The sequence below is a fragment of the Bombus flavifrons genome, chromosome 1 (genome assembly GCF_040668555.2).
Source record: "Bombus flavifrons isolate JBK064 chromosome 1, iyBomFlav1_principal, whole genome shotgun sequence".
Classification (NCBI taxonomy): Eukaryota; Metazoa; Arthropoda; class Insecta; order Hymenoptera; family Apidae; genus Bombus; species Bombus flavifrons.
Window position 1 is genome coordinate 18,532,507 of NC_138442.1, and position 23,798 is coordinate 18,556,304.

Genomic DNA, 23,798 nt, shown 5'->3' on the forward strand with positions numbered 1-23,798 from the left:
ATTTTGTAATAATTTCTTATAGCTTCGAGCTTTGGATATTGATATCGATTAATATTTTTCTATTGGAAGTATCAAGGGAATTATTTAAATTCTTCTTGACTTTCAAAATTAAAACTATAGGATAAATATCTTTTAGTATTTCTTTCATGTGTCATAATAAAGGAACATATCTCGATGAACTTTTACCGATTAATTTAATTGGTTAACTGATACGATACTTTCTTGCTAGATACACTAATTTCTTTACTTATGGCTCTCCCAATTTTCAACCTACTCGTTCCATTTCTGTTACAATTAAACTATATAATACATGAATTTGGAAGAACCGACACTGATTTGATTTTATTAACATCTAATTTCATGGTCGCCGACATTTTTAGTTAAAAGATGATCCAGTTAATGGGCTGAAAACTTCTTGATGAAAATCAATCTCAGACAGCCAACCTAGTTATTAGGACTATCATCCTTGTTTAAACATACGGATATTCAAATTGCAGATTCATCTACATCTCGTTCTACCATTTCAAGTATCTTCACGTTTCATTTCCATCACTGTCTCCTCTCTTGCGATTTCTGCACAAATTGTACGTAAAACGCAGAAAGTAACGGATAGCTTCCTATAAGAGTTCGCGTAAAGACAGCATAAATTTGCAGCGCGTCGCGACGATGGCATACGTTATACACATATGCCATGCATAAAAATGGTATCCATGATACGCCGACGTGATTTACATAAATATAGTACTCCTGCCTTCCATTACGTCACTACGACGACATAAGGAATCTCTCTTTTCCGACGAGTTCTCCGGAAGCCACAAGTGCGTGGAACGGAAAAAAATCGACGTCAGAACTGTATCGTCAACGATACGAATAAATTCAAGGATTCACGCGTAACGCATCGATGAAGCGTGTCCTTCGATCTCCATCTTTTCTACATTTTTTCCATCGATCAATGTGATTTCTTTTTTTTTTTTTTTTTTTTTTTGTCATCTCCAGTTCGATTTACCTCGCCGAGTAATTATACAATATATCGACGTCATTACGCGTTTGATAAGTTACGTGATATTTAATACTTGACTTTGATGAATTAGCGAATTTTATCTCCCTTTGATCGTGATGAATTATTAATATTGTTTTTCATTCTTATCTTTTCACAAAACGGTGTGTATGTGTAATAGGTATCGTTCTGGAAAATCACACGGGAAATGACGAGGAGAATAAGAAATAAACGTCTTCTGCATTGGGGAGATCTTTTTAAATAGAACCTGTATTGTTGACGTCATCTTTTAAAATCGATGGATGAAAAGTTGCCTCAGATGACAATATGTAATGAATTAGCCTGCGTGTTCTCTATCTTCCTTTCTATCTAATCTACATAAAATAGACGTTACAATCCGACATGTGCTAATGCACACTTCGTCGATCGTGTGAAAGAGACCAATGCTATTTCCTTGACCCTTACATTCTAGAACATGAATTTCTTCTCTCTAATGGGAGCTGTATTATAGTATACTAAATCTGGCGTTAAATTCCAAACTAAATGAACTTCGGAAGAAAATCTTATTGAGAGCGATCATAATCAAGTATTACAAACATTTTCCTTCGTAAAGGATTCAACGAGCTATAACAAAATTTTTGTAGTGAGCTCATCTGAAATCATAGTCAATGGTACCGACGTTTGTATAGTTGATACCAATGAGTTTAAAATTCGTTGAGAAAAAGAAAATATCTTATTACCTATTTTTGGTGGAAAGAAATATACAACATTGCTAATTGAGTTTAATGATACAACACGATAAATTAAGGACAGTTTTTCTGCTTTCTCAAATATTATCCAAACTTCAGAGAAATATTTCATTTGCACGAATCTGATACGTGTTTATTTATTTCTTCCTCAATCAAAATTACCCGGCGCCGCAATAATTGAAACACAACATCATACGAGACTCTCACAAACCAAACTGACTAACTTTTTACATACGTACACGATTAACATTCGATTCTCAAGAAACAAACGATATACTTCCGTAAGATGACATAAATAATGGTGAATTCCGAGGTGAATTTAACTAATGATCATCTTTTTCGTACTTTTCAATTCGACAATTTATCCATTGAGAACGTGACCTGCGAACGTGCGAACGCTACCTATGAACAATCTGACAACGTGCGAACGTTGTCTGCGAACGTGGCCAACGAATTTTGATTTTTGTCCTAAATCCTCAATGAAATGCCGCACTGTGGAACGCTTGGCAAAACGAAAGAAACAGAGCAAAGAGAGATAGAAACGGTAGCGATGGTACGGGGTTCGCGACAAAGCGGGGCATGGGGTAGGAAAAAAATATCGAAGGTAGCGTCCCTCGAAAATAAAATCGGTTTTCCGATAACTGGTTATTTGCTCGCACAAGTGGCTCGCTGACTGGGCGAGCACATCGGAAGCGGTTTTCGCGTGTAATATTATCGAGTTATCGGCGGCAGAGGGGGGCATTGATCGGCTGCCGGAGGGACAGGGAGGAGAGGAATGAGACGGGTGGAGGAGACAGCCAGAGAGGGTGGAGGAGGTGGAGTAGGTGGATGCGGAGGAATAGGGTGGGTGGAGAGGGCTAGGCGAGCGTGCACTGCACGAGCACAATATATCCGCGTGATTACAATATGTCGGGGCTCGAGAGACCAATATCAACCTGAAGTCGGCTCAGCCAATGCTAATAATCCCTATTGTTGGTGCCTCCACTCGACTGCCTCTCGCGATCGGATACATCTTGTTTCGAAATTTCGAATTGCCTCGTCGTTGCGTCCACCTACCGATCTTCTCTATCTTCCCGCGAGCGTCCTCCACTCTGTATCGTGGAATTTTTTTCCACGCAACGTTTTGCATCGAGGATCGCTGCTGAAATTGTTTGACGTGGGCTTGAGATAGTTGTTTTGTGGAGTATTAAATAGTTTCCTTTTGAAAAATGCGTGTCGTTGGAGGGAAGTTTGAAGGTATAAAGTTTTCAAGCTGGATTTTGTCAAGTCGATAGTCATATTGTGGATCTTCTAAAGTATTAAAGTAGCATTCCCATTCGAAAGAGTTTAAATACATATCAAGTATACCAGTCGAGTGTACATTAAATATAGCAACTTTGATTTTAAATAAATGATGAAGGATAAAACATTTATGTATTTACGTATTAACTTACATCAATATTTCTCAACTACTTTAAAATAAAACAATAGAACAAGCTTACAAATCAAAAAATTATTCCTTTCTACAGAACGATTTTATCAGAAAATTATGACAAAGTATTTCATAAGAAAGATGAAAATTAATTCTTCCCATAAATACATTGCACATTTGATCTCAGGTGTCAAGTAACCACTTGAACTTTGATAAAATGTGTAATAATGTAACGATTGGAATTAATATCAATAGTTAGCGTAACAATCGAGCAGCAAATTGCAACAATTTCCTTATAATCTGACCAGCGATTGTTGGACAGAGATTGCATTAATTGAGCAATCCGTTTGTTACATTGCAGTGCGTGCCGTTAAAAGACGGGCCATAATGGTCAGGTATAAACGACGAAAGAAACGAGACTTGTCCTCGACGTTTATCCCTGGCGTCGGCAAGCCAGGCCTCCTTTCACACGTCCCACACGAAAGACGACGAAGCTCGATCTCTTTCAAAACAATTACGCATTCTTCAACGCCAGTTCTCCCACGTCGACATTATCGTCTTGCTGCAATGTTCTCTCCAGGCTTGCCTACACTATTTTCAGAAAAGACCACGGAAGGCTCGACGTTTACTGCTCATCATTCTTACCGAATTGTTTGTCAAGAAACAGATCCCTTTGTTGTTAAATTACTTTAATTCGATGACCTTTTAGAATCTTTATTCGGAGTAATTTTATTGTTATAGGGTCTCCATAAATACACTTTCAGTACTTTTGTAGTAATAGTAATTTCTATTAACAACGAGTCTTTTGTCTGTTTCAGATTTTGAAAGGAAAATGTAGAACTCCTCGTGCAGATGTTACAGCAATGTAAGTATAAACAATGTGTAATAATATTATAAAATTTTTATAAAAATATTAAAAACAAGTATTAAATATTAAAATATTGTTATTATTAACATAATTAAATACTATTATACGATGTACAACAATAGTTGCATGAAAGGTATGAATACGAAGTTTTATGTTTAGATCACAAATTCTCATTTTTTAATAAATAGAAAGACGTATATTGTTTTAACAAAATTTCCAGCAGAATATCCTCAATGTCCTCAAACTTAAGAAATTTATTAACGAAAGAAGAATACGATTGAGTCGAAAATGATCGGAGGTTTAATTATTAATTGCATCATAAAAAGAATATAAAGAGAATTCTATTTTATACGAAGATTAATAATACTATTTTCCACATAGTCTATATCTTATCAAGAAGTGATAATTACAATACAATCAATTTCACCAACGCACTGGCACAAAACGCAAATATAATTCATACAAAATTCCACCCAAGTAGTCATCTACCGTCATATTTCACGTGATTTAATTACAATTTTAAGAACCGAACATTAATCTCCATAACGACTAGACAGAAATTTCGAAGATACCAACCTTCACCGGTCGAAATGATCGCAATCGAATATCTCTCGTTTAATTCGCCCAGCTAACCATACCAAAGACGATACCTAACGCGTTCATCCACCGTGTGCATATATGTAACTACATCGTCCCATTTTCAGTCTACAAATTGAGCTCGTTAATCTCTTTCGAGAGTCGCGATGTGATTTTTTATGGATGTTCTCCGGTTGTAATCGCGGGTTCATATTTAATTCCAGCTGCGTGAAGGCCAGTGTTTCGCGATACAAAGACCTACTATCGAGTAACGTTCGGTGATCAAATAAAAGGGGTGGCAATTTCCGGCGCGCGTAACGAGCAATTGAAAAGCTGCAGTACGAGGGTTTAATTAATAACGATTAATTCGACCGATCGGGTTTCTCGAACGACTTTTAAAGGTACATAAGGATTTAATTGGACGTTTGTATCGTACTTTACAAAGACGCGTGTTCGATCAGGGACCAGTAATTTAAATTCAATCTATTCCGGATCGAGTGTCTTGGTCACGCTATATCCTCGATTACGAAAAGGTGACTTCGATGCTTATCGCGGTGAAACGTACAGTCTGATAAGAGCTGGTCATTGGCTCGTTAATCAGCACGCAAGCCGATAGTTGCGAGAGGCGTGTTCAATTAGCTCCGACTATAATATTAATGAATATTAGCGACGGTGTACAAGGAGAGTCGGTCGTGCGTTTCGCTGTCAGAATTTTGCCCAAGGGCTGGAAGCTTCACTGCTCGAGCTCGGTTCCGTGGTTGGTAGCACTAGCCAGCCATTAAGCGTACGAGCATGCGAGCTCTGGTGCATGCGATACTTCGTTTCTAATCGTGGCTTTATTCTGAATTATACACGGGTAATTATTGACTGTGCTCGCCTTCGACTTTTACAAGGTAACGAGGAAGTGAGTCGGGTAAATTAATTCGATGTTTCAGAACCAGCTTCTTTAGCTTGGTTTGTTTCGTTTTAGGTTTCACGTAGTTATTAGGAGATGTATTGAAATTATTCGAAGGTTAACGAACGCTTAAGAGGAAAAAGTTTCGTAAATGAATGTGTCTTTTTATATATGCAGGCCACGAGGAAATGATATGGTTTGGCAGACAAATAGTTTATATAATTACGAATTTATATAATTTTATAACTTATACAGTCCTTATTTAAATTGTAAGGAATTCATATAATAGAAATGTCCACTGATACTCCCTAACACCTACTTATAATTGTTCGTTCCTATACCAAAGGATACGTAGGTCTCAATACGTAGGAGTTTATATTCTGATAAATAGATTCAACTGGTGGGAGTTCATTTAGTCAGACAGTAACTCAGATTTCGTTCAGATATAGATAGAGTTTATAAATAAAATTCCACTGTATTAGTATAAATATTATAGATAATATCATAGGTTCGTTATAAATTCATATTACAAAAATGGAATTTTTAATTAATAGGCAACAAATAAAATATTTTCAGAGGATTAATGTAGATGTTTATCGTTCAATAATTAATACGGAAAGCAATAAGAAATAGTTTAGATTAGTATTAATGTTATACTTCCTAGATATAAAATGATAACGTAAATGGAGTAACGCATGATTATGGAGCTATTTATAAGCTGGTGAATTTATAAGAATTAAATTACGAGCTTTTGAATTACATTTGAAAATCTTGAAAAACTTACACGTTATTCTCTAATGATAACAATAATAACCTCCTCGAGAATTCATTCTGTATATCAAGTGTCTAAGTCAGACTCGTGTTTTTTCATGAGATTACATGACCATTCTGAGCTGTATAAATTATAGTGTTATTACGTTGATGTACTTAGTTGAATAATAAGCGAAGATGCTGATCGATGCTAATGTATGGTAACTTTTTTAAGTATTTCATTGTACAGTGCGGTTGAAAAATTTGGAGGAAAATTAGAAAGAATACAACAAAGAACACCAATTCCATAAAAATTTCAACATAAGCTTGTTATTCGTAATATCATCCTTCGGTTGTTTGGTTAATATAATTTACGTATAAATTAATATAAGATCAAAACAAAACATTAAAAATAATATTTTTTTAATTGAAAATATCTAAGTAAGTAGTGTAATTCATTAATTTCACTTAAGTCAATCGAATTAACTGCGAGGATAAAAACTTTTTCGTTACTTAATACGATCCAAATACAGTACTATGATTAACGAAAATAAATCAAAATAAATAGTCGTTAGAAACACGAAACTATAATTTTTGTATAGAAGAGATGAGATAAAAAAATATGTAAAGAATTCCATTGATCATTGAAAATTTCACAATTTCTAATCTCATTAATAACATATCAAAGATACGAAAATGTTTACATCGATTGATTTCTCGGAATCGTCAAAGTTTTAGCAGATAGAAAAGAAACTGTTAGTATTGTGTGTTTACTTTCACTAAGCGTATGGTTATTTCGACAATAGCTGTGTGGGAAGTAATTACTAGGTATACATTACGGTTCGATGCACGACGAAAACAGCGGTTTCAGTATATCTGGCAGTAAATATTGTTGAGTTAGCGGCAATTGTGGCTCGGGGAGGCATAATACCAGTACTTATACCCGGTATGAAATAATTGTTACGACCTGCAGTCTGTATTTTTGCGGTAAACAGTCACTTCTTGAGTTTGTAATTCAGGAAGGATGCCCATTGTCCTGCTCGAGAAATGTATTTTACAAATTGAACCTCGTTGTGCTTTTATAACTATAATTTTTGAAGTAATGTAAATTTAGAAAATCCTCTGATTTTTTGATAAAAACGTACAGGTTACATCATAGCTTATCGAAGTGTGGATCGCGTTAAATATTAAAATATCAGAGTAGCTAACATGTTCGTTAGAAGACTTTTACACGTCGAGAAGACGTAGGATGAACAATTCAAAGTCGATTCAGTTAAAGATTATGCGAGGTAATTCCCACAAACTAGAAATAATAATTTATTTTTAATTTCCCTCAGCTTGCAGATCAATTAGCTTCTGAAACTGGATCCTGTTCCAGATATTTCTTAGCGTGAAACAATTGTGAATAAATGTAGAAACATTTAACAATAAAAATATAATATCTTTTTGTATTTCACTTTAGATCTTTCATTTATGTTTCACTTTATGTAGATAAAAAGTCTCTTAGAAGTCTAAGAAGTATAAAAGTTTCACTTTGAAATTTTCCCTTAATTTTGTAATTTTTCAAGCGAAGAATACTCTCAACATTTAATTAACAATAAATCACAGCACTTTATACTGTTCAATCAGCTCCTTCTTAGTTTGAAACTCTATCAATTTTGCAATTATCGACAACTAAAACGTAATAGCTTGTACCAAAGAAGTTAAAATGAAAGATATCTGACAAAATATATAGTGCAAGGAAGAAAACAACATTCCATGCGTGTAAAAATCTTTTAAAGAAACATTTAAATGGCTAAAAATCACTTTAAAAATTATTTAAAACTATGAATTGGTAATTTCAGCCATTCTGGTCGAACTACGTACGTACAATAAATTTTTTACCAATTCTTCCAATACGAACACCTTGATGAAACATCGTGAACTCCAATCGCTGCCAAAACATCAAGTTCTTATTCGGCCATCCAGATCATCGACACAGAAGGAAACTATTTTTGTAAAAATTTCAACGACAAAGAAGAAAGCAACGTACAAAAGATCCTTTTATCAGGTATGATATCATAAATGAACGATGTTCCATTTCTCACGCAATTAGGTATCTCGTGATCGATAACAATCGAGATCCAGTTAGATCAGAATCATTGCCGGTTACATGGAAAACTACCGATAGTCAATAAATAGCACGTCGACGATCGTCGAGGCGCATGCAACCGCGTTTCCCTTTGCTATTTCCCACGTGTTTCCCTGGCTTTCCTTCACCCAGTGCCGTAGGATGGAATTCCACCGGTCCGGTATATCGACTCGCTTGTTCACGTTTATCCCACTCGTGATCGGCCTACACGCGCCTAGAATGCACTGAAATAATATGATTATGCTAATGAATCGGGGCGCAGAGGTAAAAGGAGAGGAGGGCTTGGGATTCCATTGAATTATTCCCGGCTAGCTCAACACTAGCTCGCTATAACAATTATCAACCACGGTCCATTCATCTTGATCGACTTTAAAAGACATCGCGTAACTCTTATTGTTACCACCAACATAGACAATCTTGTTTCTCACGTCTCACTTTTCTTCATCTTTCTGACTCTCTTCCATCTTCTCGTACCAATGGCGGAACACGGGGGAAGGAATGTAATTTACGGGACGATTTGTAACGTATCGGTTGGTGCAACTGTCCGACACAACGAACAGGTATTCAAAGCAGCAACAGGGACGACAGAGCCGATCAGGACAAAGTTGCAAAGCTGGATCGGCGAATTAATGCGAAAAATTCAGGCCAACCTTAGAGCCACGCTGGCCTTGAGGCACTCCTATTTTCCCTCCCTGGGAAAAACTGTATCGATCCCGATGGAAACTTTCTCCTTCGATTCGCTCTGAATGTCAGGACGGGACGGGACGGGACGGGATTCTTTCCAGTTCCAGTTTGTCTGTCACTTTCGTTTCTGGAAGTTGGAACGTTATCATGTGACTGGTGGTTGGAAACTTGAGACTTGACAGAGATAGACTTCAAAATTCAAATTGGGATTTATGATTATCTATATGTCCCTCTTTCAACAAATAAACTCGTGGAAGTGAGTTATATATCTCTCGAAGAGTTAAACAGAAGTTATGTGCAATGGATGGACCATGGAATTCAAACATTCACAGAACTGGAGTCAACTAGTTTAGATCCTCAAAGTTTTCATGGTCAGTATTATATAATTATCAAAATTGAGCTTTTAAGAAGAATAACCCTAATGATTCGAAAATATTGCAAATTGCCTTCATTCCTATCGAATTACACGCTGTGTGTTATCGATATTTTTCCACGACAGATACTGACATTATATTGTATATTATAAATACCGATAGCACGAATGTTATATTGATATCGGTATCATAATAATACAGCTCATTGAGTATCCTATACAGTACCCTAATTTCCTACAATTTTACGTTGGGCACAATTACTCCGCAACACTCATTTTCCAAGCTTCCCCAACTAAATCTCTCCCGCTAGTCGGATGTCCTCTAAAATCAATTGAAACCAATCTAATCTCATTATAAAATTTTGTCAGTGCCACCAATTCATCCAAATGATTCGAAAAGCCACTTACCCGTCAACGTGCAAATCTCTAACCCTGAAGTTACATATCGCGACCGATATTGATACGAAAATTAATTCCGCGTGAAAGGCACGGCATAAGAACTTCACCCGAAGCAAGTGTGTCGTCAGAAATTAGGCAACGATGAGAGCGGAGAAAGTGCCACGAAGGTTTTAACGAGGGCCCTGAAAATTGCGGGCGGATAAAGGTTAACCGCATCGAGATCGGGGTAAAATGGAGAAAGGATCGTTATAGCTCATTAGCCTTATCGTCTGTTGATCGTTTAACCTCACACCTTTCCGCTGGTCCGTGGCCTGGCAAAACATCTATCCATCTATAGGAATATTGGAATTTTAATAGAACAACGTTGTAGTCGAAGCAGGCGCGCAGGGTAACGCGATGCCCTAATTGTGCGATTAAGCCAAGACGATCTCGACACAATCGTGGCCCGAGATTCTGGCCGTCACGAAATCATCTTGGGCTCAATGAGAAAAAAGTCGATCTTCGGCCTCGTATAATAAACAGGGTCCCGTTCTGACGTAAGACAATAAATTCTGCAAACGAGCGAGCTGGCGCGCGCCAACGAATAGAACGAAAAGGTCGCCACACGACCAAACGATCCTCTGCTATTCCCTGCTTGATTTACTATATACCTACGAAAGATCGTGAAGATTATCATCGCTGATTCGACAGACAAGTGAAATAAATGTCAAGACACTGGGACAGAGGTCCGTGGAAATCGGCGTTAAGTTTTCTTTACACTAATGACAGCTTTCTCCGATCCTTCTGTTTTTCCTGTTTTCTAATTGTACTCTTCTAGCGAGGTTCGTAATGCTGGATCGAGCAGAGAAGCGAATTATCTGTGTTTGGAAAAGAGAATTTTTGTCTTTCCATGTTATTCTTCGAAGAAGATTTTGTGTTTTATACGAATATATATTATAGAAAGAGGAATTATATGTAACATATTTTGTGATTTGTAAAAATCGTAAAGTTTTGTAAGATAATTCATAGAAGAGGGATAAACTACGTTTTTGTAGAAGAATAGCTTGACGTTTTATTTTACTCGTTCATTGTTAATTTTGCATAAGGTGGATAGTTTATAGTTTTTCTATTTTGTTAGTTAACTGTTAGTTTTTTGTAGAACAGAAGAACAGAGAATAGTTTGGGTGATTTTTTTAATACCACTTGCATTATTCAACAAGGATGTAACACTAGATGAAGAAACAAGAAATAATTTTTCTTTAAAATACTTGTTATGATAAATATTTAGAATTAATTTCTGCGGCTTGTTGACGTAGAAGAATGTTTTGTAGAATATTTCTCATTCCGTTAGGATTACCTTAGAATTCGAAATCAACCTGAACGAGATCTATCGAATTGAAATATACAATTTCTGTTTACTATTACCTGTCTTAAGATATAAGACGATAAATCACGATACATGATTTTTAATCTGTAATAAATGCAAGAAATTGTTAATGAGATAGAAAGGAAAAGTATTTTTTCGTCAGTCAATATTCGAAATGTCATTTTACACGCATGAATTGTCAAACATATTAAGACCGACGATCGCATATCTATCATGCTGGATTTCACTAAACATTGCCGAAGGATCGTCTTATTAAAATAGAGCCTCTATAATCCGATTTCGGATCGAATCTCGAGAAAGCTGACAACGTTCTATCCCAGACCTTATACATTTTAAATCGTCCCTGGGCGTACACGTTCGTCATTTTTGCCGTTTCATTTCCTTCTTTGCTTTCACTCCTTTATATCATCATCTGTACGAGTTAATATTTACATTTATTTCAAATAAACCCGAATATTGATTCGTAACTAAATACGTCGGTCGTTTTAGGGGTAAAACATATAGCAATTAATTATTTATGAAATCGTACTTATAAAATTCTATTTTATTTTTGTAAATTAAAACTGCACTTATCCGTTAAAGTAAGATAAAAATAAAATATATTCATTTTAAGAGATTACGTGGGTGTTGGTGAGATTCAATTTTCCGCAATGTATCACAGCGTTAAAAGAGTTTATTTATGGCACGTTTATTTGCATCTTAAACGTTAGTTTCTTTAAGAGCATTCCCTTCCAGGCTGTAAATCATAAGTAATAGTGCCTGTTGGTCTCATTAGGACTCCCATTCACATCAAAATATAGCATATTTAGTGTTTGCAAATTTAATGATTTTGAAGGAAACGATTAGTTAGCCAGAAATAGCAAAATGAAATCTTCAACGTGTACAACGCAGTTCATAAATCATTTTCATGTTGCGAATTATGCTTTGACACAAATATTCGAGGATAATGAAAAGCAAAAATATACGTAAATTTCCGCATGAGTAGGTACTCATTTCAGATAACAATATCTTCTATAATATATTATATGACATTATAATGATCAAGTATATCAAGTAGATTTGTAAATTTGTCCTATCGTATTTAACCTATACTTACCTTACTGTATAATATAAATGATAGATAAGATAATATAGATAATTATTCATGAAAGTGTTAATTCATTAAAATGTCTACGTTCTTTCATATCTCTTGCGTAAAAGCACAATTATTCCAAGACATAGTCTATATTTTTCTCAGTCGTTTCCTTCCGTTAGATAATTTTTAATGCCAATTAATCTTAGCCCGCAAAAGAAACCATTAGACGAGAGGACAGCGTGCTGTCTCCTGTGTAATTGCACGACTACTCGACGACAGATTAATTGCAAGCGTCTCGTTTGTCGTTATTCGCCGAACACCACGGCACGATCCATATTTATGCGTTCAGATGATGCAACAGCACGTGGATACGGATGCCAGTTCTCTCGACACACCTGGTTAGTGGCAATTTAGTATAATTCGTGTCCGGGAGTTTGCAACTCGCCCGCGTCCATCTTCCAGACGTGTTCGTTCTCGTCCTGGCACTCGTGGCTATCTTGTTTCCAAGTTAATATTCTCTTTCGTATTTGTGCGACGTATCTAAATTCCATTGGAATTGGTAATCTTTGGGACTGAGAAATAGTAAATTTAAATTTTACATTAATGACCTATTTTGAACAAATCGAGGCCAAGGTTAAGGGTTGACAGTCTACGTTTATCAATTTGACTTTCTCAGTCTTGTAGCTCGATCGTAAATCAACACAACCCACTTTGACTATAAATTAACAACCTACGTTCGTACCAAATTAATGGTTTACTGCGAGATACAATTAATAAAAGACGTATCGATTGTTAGCACAATCGGATTGGGATTATTAATGGATTTGAAATTAGTTGCTCAATTTGTTCTCGAGATGATAAACAAAGTATCATCGTTAATTTATTTCAGTTAGTACTTCAATTGTTCATTTTTGTGTCCTTGTAATTCCTTTTGATATGGATATCCTTTAAATTCAGATTACATAATAGTAAGATATATCAATGTCGAATTAGCAATTGATTTCAAGTTGTCATATTCCATGTCGCGTGTATCGATATTAATCCACGACGGCGATTGAAATTAAAATTTTCATTGCATTCTTATTCAAATACTTTTCTATTCACATGGAAGCAGTACAAGTGTAAAAAGGAATCAAGTTTCCAATTCTCTATAACCCAAACGTTTTTGGCTTAGAAAGAAAGTAGAATTATAATCGATCACAATTTCTTGCTCCGATTTAAAAACGAGGAATCGATAATTACCATATATATTATAAATAATATTACTATCTTTCCATATCTACATCTTCCAATATAAATTCTATTCGAAAATTCCGAACTTTCAATATCCTCGCGTCATTGAACATGCAAACTCACTTCGTTATTTAAATTACTAGCCTACTTTGAATAACCTACTTGGAGTTCGAATTAGCGGTCTACTTCGATATGTAATCGAGATCCAAGTTTGGTGTCGAATTGACAGCCTAGTTCGACTTTGAATTCATAGTCGGACGTGATAGTATCCGACACGTGAGGCGCTTTCACGTGTTTCCGTGAACCTTCGATCAGATCACACTGCCTGTCCGCTAATTTCGTTCGCGCGTGGGACTCATTGACGGATAATTGCGTTCTTCCACCCATGTGGGCGTTATTGTTGTGTCATTACCATTATCGTCGCGTAACTGTTAAATGGTGTTCCATAGAAAGGGATCTGAGAAAGAAACCTGGTTTTTTCGTGGCTCCTAGGTGTACCTGGTACGATAGATAAATATATGGTAAGTAACGTCTAAGGAATAGATTTTCAACTATTACCAGCACTTTTTACTATGTTTTAACCTTTAGTAAGCAAATAGTTTTCTTCGCAATTCAAGTGAAATTTTTTAACATTTTACAAAAGAATTTTATTTCTATTGAAGAATATTGGGCTATTATAACAAAACAGAATTTAAGAATATTATACTTTAAAGGTTTTTGATACTGTTTTGATGAGCTACTAAAATACTATAGAAGATTACTATCGAATAAGATAAATATTTCCTTTGAAAATTCACTGAATTATAATATTCCTCAAATTTTATATCGCTATCTTTTTACCAGAAAAGTTTCCAAAGAAAATCACAATATTATCATTAAATACCTTTCACCGTAAAAGCGACTCAGGATCAAATTGAGCAATCACAAGCAAATAACAACCTAGATAAAGTCGTTTACAGATACATGTCCCATAAAATTAGTCTCTCAAATAAGTCATCAAAGACAATATGATATACAAACATAGCACGATATTAATTCATCTATCTAAAAAATACACCAAGCTTATAACATCGATTAAAATGAGAAGAAATATATATGTATGTATACGTATATATTTTATTAATTCCGCTATCACACCATATAAAACGCGCTTATATACATATTGCTGAAGGGCAAGCGTTAATTCACGGTTATTACTGCGTGTCCCGTTCATTCCCGTAAACTAGAACCACTTAACCGGTGTTTAAATCAGTCACAATTACGCGGCTTGCCGGGAAAGCAGGTACAGATAACGTTTCTGAAATGAGGAGCGAAATTATTCAACTTATGCGCCGGTATCGGATGATTGGCTCGTATTCCACCGATATATGTATACTTTGAATCACGAAAGTATTCGAACACTTATAAAAATCTTTTATAAACATATTATATGTGATGTACAGAACATTTTGAAATTTCATTAATATTGTAACGAGGAACGGCTATCATGATAATGTTGGTAAAGTTTAAGGCAAGGTTGAAAATATATACGGAAGCTGCAATTTTCATATTCACGAATGATTTCTATAAATATCTTAACACACACCGTAGAAAACTTTCGTGGACATATTATACGCGTTACATAGAACATTTTGAAATTTCATCAACGCTATATTAAGACACGATTGTCACGATTAGCTATATTGATAAAATGTGAAAGCAATCTGAAAATGCATATCGAAGTTAAAATCTTCATATTCTTAGAAGATTTCTATGAATGTCTGAACACTTGTCACGAAAAACTTTAACGCATATAATATAGGTACATATGTGTTATATAAAATATTTTAGAATATCATCAGTATTATAATGCGACACGATTGTAATAATTACATCGATAAAATTAGAAATCAATCCGAAAATGTATATAGAAGTTACAAGATATTCACTGCAAACATGTATTTGGTAAAAAATTAGTATGCAGCATGCATAACCATAAACATATAAATATTAAAGATAGTCGTATGGAATATTGAAATTTATCAACAGTAATTGATTATTTCGATACTTTTGTTATATTTACGGACTATACGTATATTTGCATATAATTGTAATTATTAATACTATCGTTACAATCATTACTAACACAACTACGACAGCCGTGTCACATTACAACACATATAATATATTATTTATGTACATAGAATTTTTCTATGGTAAGTGTACAAATACTTTCATGAGTCACTGTACCTACACACCCTCGATTTAATGCTCAGTCTCAAAGGCCAACGAAGCGTGGAATTTGCTTGACAAATGGCATGGAACTAGCACCAGCACGGGCTAGTACGTCCTTGAAGGAAATCGCGTTCCCCAAGTTGGCGATACGTTTGGCCGAGCGATTAATGTAAAGCGAATGCAACGGTCGAATATGTGACAGCGCTGCGTTGATACCATGCGAGGAATCGACATGAGCGAGGAGTGAATGCCATTTATGAATCGGCGGAAAATTGACAGTCACCGTGTCTCCGTAACGAGCGATGGAAAAATATGTATATGCGTGACGCGTACGCGACGATCTTAATGTTTAATGGAGAGTTAAGCGGCTTAAGTATGGCTGGACGTTTCGAAATGTTATAGTGATCGAGCATATATACGTGGAATCGTAAGAAGCTTGTTTTATTTAAGGATATACCAAGATTAGAGTGAAAGACAAAGGTACGATGGTGTGATGGAATTAGCATTTGAAGTATTGTATTTTGTATTTGCTTGAAATGTTCGGCAAATGTTAGTTGAAGAGTTTGTGAAAATGGGGAAAACTATGGTTTTCAATTTTCTACATTCAGTGTTAAAAATTTTTTGTTTTCTGATGATTAGAATCTTTTCCGTTACTTTTTATATTTTCGAACCTTTACAGTTCCAAATTCTTAAACACCGAATTATCAAATACTGTTAGATTTTCGAGTCTTTAAATTCTTTAATTTTCAAATCCTCGAACTTTTACAATCAGCAAATTCTCAAAATCTTATATTTTCATGTTTTTAATTCTTCAAACTTTAAAATTCTGAAATTTCTAAGCTTTCAAATTCTCAAGATCTCATAGATCACCAGATTTTTAACCTTCCAAATCCTACAATTCTCGAACTTTTAAATCACAGCCATCTCTTAAAAATTGATATCTATTCTCCAGCTGTACATATAATATTATAAAATAAAATCAAATTTTTTTAATTCTATTATCCTGTATCCATTTCACTAGAAATTGAGGCGACTCTTACAACAACAAGTACACATTTGCATATCTATACACAACAGGAGTAACGAAACTGCCTAAGACATGTAGTACATCGAAATGGTTAAATCTAACCTCGAGTTACCTTACGCTCTTCGAAGAACCTTCCAGTAAATGTTCGTTCTTTTTAAAAGATTGTGATAAATTTTGCAATTTAACGTGCGTACACGCGGTGTATGCCGCGAGGATAGGTCGCAAATTCGAGATAAAGTCGCCTGGATACACTTTATCGTCGGTGTTACTCGATACATACCGTGCCGATTTCAAACGGAAGCACCTGAACGGATTTATGCGGCTTTCCTTCGCTCGTTGCGTTCTCTTTTAATTGCGACGATCACAGCTGTTAACGTAAATTGGCAAAGGTCGCAATTCCGCGAATTATAAGCCAAGTCCATATACCGCGCTACGGCATTACGCAACGCGACATAGTCGGACATAGCGGAGGTTTAATTGCGATAGAGAAACATCGCCTAATAAGTAATAAGTACACGTTGCTTGATTTCGAAGAGAGGAAACTCGCTTGACTAATTTATCGTGCGTATATATTAATGATGCACGTCACACGCACAGGTAATTTATTTATAACATGAAAAATCAAAAATATGTTATACGAGAGCAAAGTATTATTATTTGATTAAATAAGAAGCTCACCTGACCAATTTATCGTGGCTGTATGTTAGAATGTGTGTGTGTTGTTTTTATAACCTTTTTATAATATGTGAAATCAAGAACATGTTATAGATATGAGAGAAATTACTCGATTAGTAAAAAGCTCACTTGACCAATCTATCATGGATATACATACGTGCATTAGAATGTGTGTAATAATCTTCTTATGATATGAAGCATTAAAAACATGTTATATGAGAGTAAGGCACTATTATTTACTAAGTGATAAGCTGATTTGATCAATTTCTCATGATTATGTATATCCTTATTATAACACGAAAACCAAACGCGTGTTATATAAGGGCAAAATATAATAGGAAACTAGTATAAATAAAACTCCGACTTTATTTTGTTTGTTACTTTCCAATTCATAATAATAATAGAAATAACATGATATGTGATGATAATATTAAAAATTCGAAGAAATATTCACAAAAATTTTGAAACTTTTCTATCAGTATTCCAAATATCTCCCCTATTGAAATCTTCGCTCTTTGCCAAATATCTCTCATTTAATAACATTCGATTCAATCATCTAAAATTGTCCTTTCAAATATCGATCTGTATGATATTACAGCATTATAACATCAATAAACCTATAATTTAACCTAGTAACGAAAAAATTTAATTTAAAATTTTTATTGAAAGAAGGAAGGACTTCGAACTTAAACCAATATAAGAATCTAATTACTTTCCTCTATTAATTATCTCTGCAACATTCACTCTTCCATGTTCAATCCACGAACCTGACATCACGGACTTATATAAACTAACCAAGGAATATAAATCATATCACAACATCTAAAAGTGTAATACGAAGAGTAAAAGGTATAAAAATTTTATTTACAAAAATCCAAGCTTGAAAATATTAAACCGATATAAAACTCTAATCGAACCATTCTCCTCAACGATCTCCACAAATGCCACTTTTCTAATATTAAATCTCTAACAATCGATCGAAAAAAACATGGAACAAAAGCAAGCAACGCGAAAGTCGATGAAACACAGCTCGGAAAGTAGCTTCTCGTCGCAGCGTGATACCAGTGCCGCGTATAATTACAGTAAGCGCAAATTAGCGTTGAATGAAATTGATTTTACAAATTATGCGTTGTTACGTCATCGTCTCGTATCGTGACCGGACGAGCAACGAGCAACGTCGTAATTCTTCTCGTTGCACGATGATCGCGAACGAGCAATTTAACGATCGCGTTTCCACGGGTTAGAATTTCGAAAGCGTTGGATAACTTCACTTTCGCCGGGAATTCAGCGACGATGGCGTTTTGAAGCCTCTCTCGATCGAAAATCGTGGCGGACTTGTTCGTGGTGAACGCAGGTGGCGAAGGTGTTAATTAATTCGCCTTTGTTCCACCGCCTCTTAGCGGCCGGATCGCTGCCTCGATGGGATCGTTAGTCATCAAAAATTCAACAGCACCTGCGAGCTTCGAACGCGCGATCGCGTTATTTATGCGCGATTATGCCTCGTGCGCGCTTATACGCGCTAGTGAGTCGCGTGCGCTCATACAGCACTATGCAAAAGTCTGAGGCAATGTTAACCCCTTATCTTATCACATTTCTTTCAAAGCGAATGTATGTATTTGTTCGCTTTAGTAACGTTACTTTAAAAAAAAAAAAAATTAAAACTTATTACTCGTAAAACTTATAATGCAGAGTTTAAGGGTTTGTAACAAAAGCAATCCTTATCAACTTTTCCTTAACTTCGAGGAAGCAGAGAAAGATTTTACTATTTGTAATTTTTGTTTGATAGATTGCAACGCTCTTTAAGTAAATATTCGTCATATTGTAGCTACGTAATCGCAATTTATCATATTATATATAACGAACGTATATCGAATTCTTGTTGCAAAAGTGACATATCTCGTCATATTATACAGAATGTATATCACGTTTTTGTTATAAGAAGTTGGTTGTCTCGAGAAACTTATTTTTTAATTTGTAACTAAGATCTTTGAAGTTCTTCGAAGTTACAGGTTAAAGAATCAAATAAGAAACACTTGACTTTGTTTTATAAATACTATTTCTTTTTTCGATGAATTTCAGTAGCAAGAAAATACGTTATTATATTAAACAAAACAGTAACTTTAACAAAGATATGTCGCCGTTGATTGTCAAAATGAACTATTTGTAAAAAGACCTCGCAAAAAGATACTGAGAAATATTTAATCTAATATCGAGGAATATTTTCTTTAATATTACGATCATAACAATATTCATCACATCTTTTTTAATCATGTTTGAATTAAAGGAGACATAAATGTATTTATACATAATGATTGACCTCTCAATCTTCCTCAAAAAGTTGATGTTGATTTGATAACACTATCTAAGATTTCTTAACGAGTATTATAGAACTAATTAACATGGAAAAAAAAAAACAAGAGAGGAAGAAAAATAGCTAATAACAATGTGAGCTGTTGGGTGGTCCGAGACTTTTGCACGTCACTGTATGTTCGTGTTTATCATCGTTTCAGTCGGTTCAATTATAAACAGCAAGCCATTAAATTAAATTATTTATGAAGCGAAACAGTAGGAGATAGCGTGTCTAGCTATTCACGAGCATTCCTCGCGGCTAAATTGCTAGATATACCGGTTACCAATTCCAACTGTTATACTTTTTGTCAGGAATAATCGGTATCTGGAACTGTACACGTACAACTCGACGATGGATTGACTCCGTGAGGATCACTTTCCATAACTCGATCCTCGATCTTAACGTGCTCGTTCATTCCCTTCGTGTAAGGGACGAATAGACCGCGAAATTAGCATCGAAGAATTCTACCATCTTCTTTATCCAGGCAATTGGAGTAGCTATGAAGAGATAATTTCGCAGTACATCGTACATTGTACATCATCAAACAAATTACAGTTACGATTACAATATATAATTTTTTAAAATTATTAGGTTTCAATTTACTTCAAAAATCATCTTTTTAGCTCTGTATGTAAGACTGAATTAAAAAATAGCATGTTTTGAGAAAAACGCGTTTTAATTATTTTCAGGGAAGAGTGAACTCAACAGAGAATTCTTGTAGCTCATTTTATTTATCGTTTATTTTATTTTTTATCATATCATTTTATTTTAAGAATATCAAATATATCTATTCGTGGATATGCATGTTGGCTGCTATAAGATTAATTTGTTAAGAAAATATGTACTTTCTGAATTCTGGTGAATTCGCCTTCACTGCTCGGAAAATCTTATACATTATGTTTTGAGGTTTTATTTTACAAGGTATTATTTTTCGCGTCGTTTTTCAAAGTTTTCTTTATTTCTCCATTTATTCTTATTTTGTTTCAGCGAATGAAAAACGTTATGAATTATTTTCGTGAAAATGATAAAGATTGTGAATTATTTTCCTAAGTATGGCAATGGTTGTGAATTATTTTTACAGGAAACGTGGCTCGTTTGGATTGTTATTCATGATTGATATTAACATGGAAAACATGGAGAACGAGAACGAGATACGTATTTTTTTGTACAAAAGTGAACGTAACATCGAGCGCGAAAAATTCAAACTACTCGATTTGCGAAATTAGGGCAAATCGCGTTTCTTTTTCCCCTCGAAGACAGAAAAAGTAGCGGAGGAATAAAATTGAATGGATAATGCACGTTTCGTTTTTCGCAGGTGCAACGATACACCTGCAACGTGCAATCACAATACTTTTCCCAACGTAGTAATTATTTTCTTAAACGTGTGCACGTAGAAACAAAAAGTTAATTTCTTTTCTATTGAAAAAGAAAACTTCTCACATCTGTATTGAACAAACGATTCATTTTTTAAATTACTTTCACATCGCCAGCTGTTTTGTATTATCGAAGAATAAGTAATTTTCTTTCTGGGATAACATAGTCAAAATCATTAATTTGAAGCGGTTAATTACAATAACAAGGGGTGAGAACTATTAAATTAGATAATAAGTTTGAAGTACAAAATACACATCGACGAATACAAATAAAACTTCTATACGCTGACAACCTCGTATTATCGATCCAAATATTATCACAGTTTTATCGTTTTAGGAATTTTAGGAATAATTGGAATTTTATTTTGTCATTTATGATTGAATCGTTCATATTTAATATTATTCCTTTATTTGAACGATTGTCTAATAATTTCTTTGAAAGGCTGGCTAACAGTAGAACAAAAATTTTAATTAATTCCTAGACTGGAAATCTAAAATAAATGAAAAATAATATTACTTTGAAAGATAATATAAAAGAAAAGTTTTATTCAAGATGAATAATAAAAGTATAATCCAACGAGCAAAATATCTACAATTTACCATCGTATACATTGTAGCCAAAACTCAAACATTTACTTAGTGTTACCCTATAAAAACTGACAACAGACGAGGATGATATTTGTTCCGCTTATTAGCCAAATCGATTAACTCAGCAAAACAAGACGCGAAAGAAAAAAGTTGATGAAATAATAAAGGATATACATCAATCAATGCTCTGGCATTAAAGTTTGAAAAAGTGGAATTAACCACTTTGGCCTGTAAATAGCTGTTTTAAAAGAAAGAAATTTTGCTTTATAAGTATTATGAAATTGTAAAAAATAAAAATATAAAAAGTGGTTATTGCTCACTGTCTTTATTTTAAATCTTCAAACTCGCGTTTCCATTCGTAACGGATCGAAGAGGGCGGAAGTAATTCGAATTCAGAGCAACAAGAGCGCGTTTTACGTACGAAAGGCGGTCTGGTAACGCGATTCCATCGGTGTATTTTTTAATTACAGACTGCCACGCGTACGCCATCTGAGGCTGGGTGGGTTAGATAGGATCTAAGAGTTGGCAGAGACCAACCGTTCGAACGATCTCGTAGATTTCATCTGCGGTAGAATTTCGCGGCGAGAAGGGAACTCGTTATTTATTCGCGACGATACGAGGCCAGGCCTGCACCGATCTTTGCCGGCAGCGAAACGTCGATGGATATTCATGAAAACGTTATGCAATTAGGATCGCTGCAAATGAGAAAAGGCGGATGGAAACGATAAATAATTAGGACCTGTCAGTTGAAAGCCGCCGACAACCTTTTTCCACACTTTTGCTTTTCCGTTGGCTATTAGTTTAATAGCAATCGGGATTTCACGCTCTCTGTGTCAGTCCGATTAGGCTTCCAGTTTCTTCATCGAGCAAAATTGTCCGGAAGTCGTTCCATTTTTATCAACTTTAATATAGTTAAACGTAATTTCTTGCGATTCTAATTAAGAAAAGTTGCAATGGAACGAGCTTATACGAAAATGTTCATTCCGCGATACAGCGAGCATTTAATTCAAATTGCCGGTATAATTTGTTTCAAAGATAACTTATTTATTACCACTCGTCGCTTTTACTTTATGGAACAAAATGTAGATATCTACAGTGATCTGCTGTTGATGTATTAAGAGACGATAAGACTGTGTAGTCGTGTATGTGTTTACATGCATGTACACTGATTTATTGTACTTTATTTGAATAGAAGAAAGAGATTTATATATGATTTATATCAATAGTTCGACACAAGATGTAGTAATGTTTTGTTACAGATTGGTAAAAGGAGATTTATATAAGATCTACATCCAAGTTCTTAGACAAGATACGTATATACGAGGTATAAAATGTGATACTGAAGTTCTGAAATTCTTTAGTTTCCTTTACCTCAATTTATGGGTTTAAGTTATTTAGTAAGGTAATACGATATCCAGATTTTGTTATTACTTGGAAATTAAAGAATGTTAAGTGGCATGTTAATCGCAGTTCTTGAAAAATACGAGTAAAAGATCGTACGTACTTTCTATCTAAAGCAACGAATTAATAAATCAAATCACTAAATTCCAACAAAGAATAAAAATTCCGATACTCAAAATGACGTGTAAAAACATATAATTTACTTTCACCTCCAATCCTTCTATGATTTTGTGCAATCACTAGCAGACGCATGTACTTATTTTAGAGTTTTCATTATAGAATCTTACTGTAATTCATCAAACAGATAAATTACTCACTTTCACCGCAACATCACAATCCACAAAAATGAAAACCTGCTTCGAACATAAATACTTTATCAGAATTATCTTTGTCATAATACTGAGTAATAATTATTAATAACAGTAATCACAGCAATATTTTTAAGAGCATACTTGCATTAATATCGGAAGAGAATTATTGTAATTTTTTACTGCTTTTAAATCTTAGATTACTGTTCCAGTGTATACCTATATTAATGAAATAAATAAATAAATAAATAAAAATAAAATATATATCACAAAGTAATTGCTTCCTCAATTATTAAAATTGTCTCTATTTGTCGTTAAAAATAAAAAGAAAGCAAGATTTGTGCGCATATACTAA

The 23,798-nt window shown here is 34.6% G+C and overlaps 1 protein-coding gene and 1 long non-coding RNA gene across 2 annotated transcripts in view; one reads left to right on the forward strand and one right to left on the reverse strand.

Moving 5' to 3' along the window:
• LOC138180720 (uncharacterized) overlaps positions 1–4,197 on the forward strand; it is a 102,348-nt gene extending 98,151 nt beyond the window's left edge. Inside the window, exon 3 of the long non-coding RNA XR_011173360.1 lies at positions 3,976–4,197. This is a non-coding gene — a long non-coding RNA (uncharacterized LOC138180720). The remainder of the gene's footprint in view (positions 1–3,975) is intronic.
• The window catches only part of LOC138180715 (UPF0489 protein C5orf22 homolog), a 509,128-nt gene that overhangs the window by 155,703 nt on the left and 329,627 nt on the right, over positions 1–23,798 (reverse strand). The window lies entirely within an intron of this gene.